Genomic DNA, 6,508 nt, shown 5'->3' with positions numbered 1-6,508 from the left:
CTCTCTTCTTCGCTCCTCTGTTCTGTTTCCCCGTTGTTCCCCCAGGCTAGTCACATCCTGACACAAGAATCAAAGAGTTCTTCTAACAGCTTTTCTCCCTTTTCATCATTTTATTATTACATCCCTCCGTCAACCCGACATCTCTGTGTACTTCTGATAGTATTGTTACTGAAGAAAATGACACTTTTGGTGAAAATCACACACACTTTAAATCACCAACATAAGGCTCTGATGTTTTCAAAGAGCAAAGTCCGGGCAGTGGAAAGGTTGCAGAGTGGGTTTCAGTTAGTATGTTCTCCTGGCCAGGTTGAGATAGGAGACCTCACAACCCTGTGCCATACAGCAGCGTTTGAAGGACATTTTAAAGAAGCTTCATGAATCATGGAACAACATGGGGGTGAGTAAATGGTGACAGAATTTTCCTTTTTGAGTGATCTATTCTTTTCAATCTTATTATCCAGTTCTTTCTCTCCAGTACTTTTTGGTGCTTTTATAGTGAATTTTGTCCAGTGGCGTTTTCTCAGAGGAGGCGAAGGAGGCAGAAAAAAGTATGAGAAAATCACCTAAGAATAAAAAAAATGAAATAGTCTAAAGATAACAGCCTCCCTTGTTGAGCTGATTAGTTTTGAGTGGTGTGAGTTTGATGGGGGTTAATCAGGAAATAAAAAATTAAAGTCGAGCAATCTCTCTGTAGTCATCATGACAACTTTTCAGTAGTAAAATGGTTTTGATTTTTTTTTATATTATTATATTTATTATGTTTATTTTATTATATTCTATTTATTTTATATTCTATTTATAATATTTTATAATATATATTATTTTTTATATTTTATTATATATTTGGTAATGGGATCTGGAAAGTGAGGATTTTGCCTTATGTCAGAAAACCTCCACATCCTTTTGGAGCTTAACTATTGTAAACTATCTCTAATATCAAACTACTATGTACTGTCATAGAGCTGTGTGAAAATTCATATTTTTCTTCTGTATTCCACAGAAAATAACATCATACAGGTCTGAAACAACATGAGGGTGAGTAAAGGATGATACAGTTTTCATTTCTGGGTGAACTATCCCTTTAACAGCCAGTCTGCTCATATCAGTCTGCCTCTTCTTTGATGTAGTTGTTACTGGAAAATGTTTATTTATTTATTTATTTAAGAAATTTCCCAGAGCAAGCCCAGCGGCGAAGCTACGGGTGGGCATGGGCCCACCCAATGATAAGTTGGGAATTTTCCAAATGGATGTAATTTATTAAACAATAATAATAATCAACGTCTTATTTCACTGTAAATTTATATATTTAGTTAAAAAAATATTAAACGTGAGTTTTCATGGTCAATTACAGCCAGTTTCTAAATTTTGCCTCTTCCTATAGGCGCATATATTGTCAAAATGATGATTCGTCAGTTTCTGTTACTCCCACCCACAATGTTATGTTTACGATGTAAGGACTTAATAGTAAAATGTGTGCATTTGTGGAGTTGAATTTAAAAATAGTTAAACAAACATAAATCAGTTCAATTCTTTAAAAAGTATATTGAATATCCCAACTGAAAGTCTTAGCAATGAATCCGGCCAATGAAGCCAGACCACTTGCCGGTGATAGATTTATTAGAACCTTCTGAACCAAACGTGTTTGAAGCATCATATTAGCATAGGTACAGTGTTTGATCCGCTAAATAGATTTGTCAATTGTGGGAAAAAAAAAAAAACGTTTTTTTTTTTTCTTAACGCAAGATCCTGTTCTCCACAACCAACTGCATATTTGCAGCTGCCTCATTTCTACGGTTTTCAATGTTTACTACGGTGGCCGAGAGAGCTCAACGCGCTGCAACTTAAGAAAACACATGCAAATTGAAAAAACACCAGCAAATTAAGAAAACATCTTCATCAGTTTGACAACACACGCGCTGCAAATCCTCACAACACATGCAAACGAAGAAACGCGCTGCAAATCCTCACAACACATGCAAACGAAGAAACGCGCTGCAAATCCTCACAATTTTTCAATTTGCATGTGTTTTCTTAAGTTGCAGCGCGTTGAGCTCTCTCGGCCACCGTAGTTTACTCTTCTTTCAACACAAACTGACAGAGACACTTGATTATGAGATTGTGACGAGTGGGGTGGGGTCGAGAGCCGTGGGAACGGAGCGAGGCCGGTGGAGTGAATGATAATGAGCGACACCTGCGCCACACACTGGTCTCGAGTCCCACGGAGGAGCTCCAGAAGGATAAAAGGAGGAGCGACGACAGTGAATGGCCGAGAGAGGACCAGGCCTGGATTATTTATGTTGTTTTGTTTGTGCGCGGCAGTCGTCCGTGAGGGGCTGTTGCGCTATTCGCTGTTTTGTGTTTATTTTATTATTAAAGTTTTGTTTAAATGTTTGCCGGTTCCCGCCTCCTTGTTCCCGATCTATGAACGTTGTTACATTGGTGCCGAAACCCGGGAGGAGGGAGGGAGGGACACGCTGCCAGAGATCCTTCGCCGCTGTGGTGAATCCGTGGTGCCATCGAGCATGACGGAGCAGTCTGCCGCCATGGACGCTCGAGGCGGTGGGCTGGAGTGAGTTGCCGGGGGGACGGACAATTCCGGACGGACAACTCCCCGGGGGGACGGACAACTGCCGGCCGCCTGGGATGTGGAGGGACGGCTGCCGTCCGTGAGGGAGCGTAGGAGTCGCCACCGTTCGCCTGAGGCCGGAGCCTGCTGCCATCCGTCATGATGGGGAGGAGCAGGGAACGGGGGACTCCTGCCGGCTGCCCCCCGTGTCAAGCCGCCCACCGAGGGCTATCCAGCGCCGCCGCCAGGCATCGCGGAAGAGTTTACCCAGCTGGTGGAGGGCCGAGTGGCAGTGTGTCTGGGAACTGGACAGATCATTTTTTTTTCTCCTCTCTCCCCTCTCTCGTCTCTGTCTCTCCTCATCCTTCCATCTCCTTTTCTCTCGCCTCGTCTGTCCTTACCCCCAGGTACACCGCGGCCGCCGTGATCGACTCCCCCGGAGGGGGGAGGGGGGGAGTAGAGCGCAGTGTCGGGAGTACCTCCCCAGCCTGTGAGGGGCGATGGGGGTATGTGACGAGTGGGGCGGGGCCGAGAGCCGTGGGAACGGAGCGAGGCTGGTGGAGTGAATGATAATGAGCGCCACCTGCGCCACTCACCAGTCTCGAGTCCCACGGAGGAGCTCCGGAAGGATAAAAGGAGGAGTGACGACAGTGCAAAACGAGAGAGGACCAGGCCTGGACTTTATTTTGTGTTTTGGTTCTGTTTGTGCATCTCGGTATTTTGTGTTTGTTTATTTTATTATTAAAGTTTAGTTTAAATGTTCGCCGATTCCCGCCTCCTCCTTCCCGATCTACGAACGTTGTTACAGAGATCATCTGCGAAGCCCCATTGTCTCAGACTGAGATAACCTTTAGTTAACGTTAGTTAATACATGAACTAACATTAACAATGAGCAATACATTTGTTACAGTATTTATTAATCTTTGTTAAGGTTAGTTAATAAAAATACAACTGTTCATTGTTATTTGTGTTATTTTAATAATGTATTCGTAAATTTTAAAATTAACATTAATGTTAATCGATGCTTTAGAAGTATTGGGTATTGAACCTTCGTGCTGTATTTTCTGTTGGCAATTTGACATGCAGTTTTCATATGCTACACTTTGCCAACCCTGTTTTATGTAGGCCCACCCATTTAACCCTTGTAGGGTTTTCGGGTCTGTGGGACCCGTTTTTTATCAAAAGAAAAATTATACTATAAATTATTTTTTCAAGTTCAGACTCATTGGCTTTGGCTCATTTTCTGTGAAGAACATATATCAGAACAAATTATTTTATGTTTTATGAGAGACTGATGTTGAAGAAGGTTGAGTGAGGTTGAAGAACTCTGATCCAACTCCACTTCTTGTTCTTGTCATGATGAGCCATATAACATAGGAGTGTGTGGGAAGACCAAACAGCAAATTTATGCAGAGCATGCAAATTTTTAGATCGCCCACTATCCATATGGAAGGAGTTGTGTTGTAGCACTTTAATTCATAAATGTGATCTAACAAAGGTAAAGGGCAAATTTTGACCATACATGCAGTTTATATTGCTTGTAATGGGATGAAGTAAACATCTGTTGAGTATTTTTATATATAATTTTATATATTTTTTTATATATAAACCCAAAACTGCAGTGGGTCCACCAGACAGGGCCGTAGCTGGGGTTTGCGGGGCCCTAGTGCAGGATGTACCAGTGGGCACTGTTTGAAATTGTTTGATTTGTATGTTCGTTCTATTTATTTATTTGTGCTATTTACACAATGTTTAAGTTCTTTCAAGTTTGTTGGTGTCCAGGTACAGAAACCGAATAATCAAATATAAAATAGCACTGCATAGTCTTCACTGTAAAAATTAAATATACAGTCAAACCAAAATTTATTCAGACACCTTCAACATTTCTCACATTATCACAGTTTATTTGCTATAGTTTAGAAAATGGTAATAATATATGACAAGAACAAATTCACCTTGATAATGTCAGATAACTTCAACAGAAAGGTATGTAATGGATTACAATCAACCAAAAATTCAGACAACTGTTAGTATGACAATATTTACACAACTATCAATACTTTGTCGACCAATTACCAAGCAATGCTTAATTTTGTTCAGTCTGTGGTGTGAAAAGGTCGCATTAGCAATTAAAGAAAAAACACTTAAGCAAAACATGGTCAGGTCAAAGTGTCTGAATAATTTTTGGTCCCAATTTTTTTTTAATCAATTTTACTGGTAGTCCACTGTGTGAAGAATGTTTGGGTATAATATGTCACAGTTTACTTTATTTTGCTGTACTCACTTACATAATTGAACTATATTGTCCTGCACCCACTATAAAGAAATATAAAAAAAATGATATCTGGAGTCTGAATAATTTTTGGTTTGACTGTGGATTAATTCTTGTTAAAACTACAAAGTAATTCAGGTCACGTGACGAGAGTGATGCGAGACACTATGATCCAAAAGCGCACCTTTTGTTAATACAAGTTTAATTTCTTCGTTTAATATAAGCGAGTTTGTCTTTATTGTTGCTGTTTTCATTAAAAATAAATAAATAAATCAATCAATGAACCACAAACTAAGCATTTGTTTTAAAAGAGGGAAAAGACCTTATTTATTTGGGTTAGCTACAACATAAGTAGACTATATGGCCTATGAGAATTTGCCATTGTACTATTTTATGGCTGATGTGTTTTAATCAATAGGCTAATGAACCACAAACTACGATCGTTTTAAAAAAAGGGGAAATCCAAAGACCGTTTATTTATATGTGTTACAATGCGGGTAAAACATATTTTCCTTATTCATATTGTTAATAAAAGTTCAAAGTTTAATATAAGTAAATTTGTCATCGTACTGTTTTATTGTATAGCCTTTTGTATTATTATTAATAATAATAATGAGCCACAAACTAAGCATTCGTTTGAAGTAAGAGGAAAATCCAAAAACCTTTTTATTTATTTTTTACAACGTGGGTATTGTCATTGGCATTGATGATTCTGAACAGGTGTGTGCAATCAAAACTCAGGTGAAGGTGTACGCTGTGATTGGGTGGTGAGTGAACCTGGCCGATCCGTGACAGGTATGTCTTATTCGTTCTGTTAACAATAGTTTTATGTTTAATATAAGCTACTTTGTCATTGTAGTAGGCCTATTGCTGTGTGTGGGATTTTTTTTTTCATTAAGAGTAATGCTGAATCAACCTTAAGCATTAATTTTGTTCCAAGAATATGAAAGATCTAACGTTAAAAATCAAAATAAGCGCTGTAGAAGCGAGAATGCGAGATTGTTATTATTATTGGTTGCTGCTGAGGTAATATACGCTCTCGGTCTTTCTCGGTTATATCTTCGTGGGCCCCTATAATCGTCACCACCTTTCACCCCACTACGGCCCTGCCACCAGACCCACGAACACTGGCTGAGTAACAAAAATATGAACACCACAAGGGTTAAACATTTCTGGCCTCCTCCCTGCTTATCAGTAGGCTACTGCTGTTTCTTGAAAGCAGGCTTTAACTGATGCTATTTGACCAATTTTGCCTAAAGGATACTATGACTATTCCCTACCTTTTCCTGCTTTGCACTGCACTTTCGGCATTGGAATAGAGCAATGCTTGTGCATAAGCAATGTCTGTGTGGACTTTGAAGTGCAAAGTCACTTCTGGTGTTGAGACGAGCAGTTTAATACATTGCTGTGCTGTCATGACCCAAGAATAGCACAAAGTTACAGTAATGACAGCTGAATATATCACACCGTATCCTCTCTATCCAACACATAAGCTCCACCCTCCTGTCTTCTCCTCTTCTTTCAACACTTTGCCCTATTCCATTTCCCAAGCCTCTCTCCTCTTATCGGGTTCGATAACACACTCTCTCTCTCTTGTGTACCCCACTCGCACCCTGAGAAATGTGAAGCAGCTGTTTTGCTCCAGCTATCCCAGGAACGCCTGTTTGAAG

The sequence above is a fragment of the Sinocyclocheilus anshuiensis genome, unplaced genomic scaffold (assembly GCF_001515605.1).
Source record: "Sinocyclocheilus anshuiensis isolate Anshui unplaced genomic scaffold, SAMN03320099.WGS_v1.1 scaffold43, whole genome shotgun sequence".
NCBI classification, from domain to species: domain Eukaryota; kingdom Metazoa; phylum Chordata; class Actinopteri; order Cypriniformes; family Cyprinidae; genus Sinocyclocheilus; species Sinocyclocheilus anshuiensis.
The sequence above is the reverse complement of the archived record's forward strand: the minus strand, read 5'-3'. Positions refer to the sequence as shown.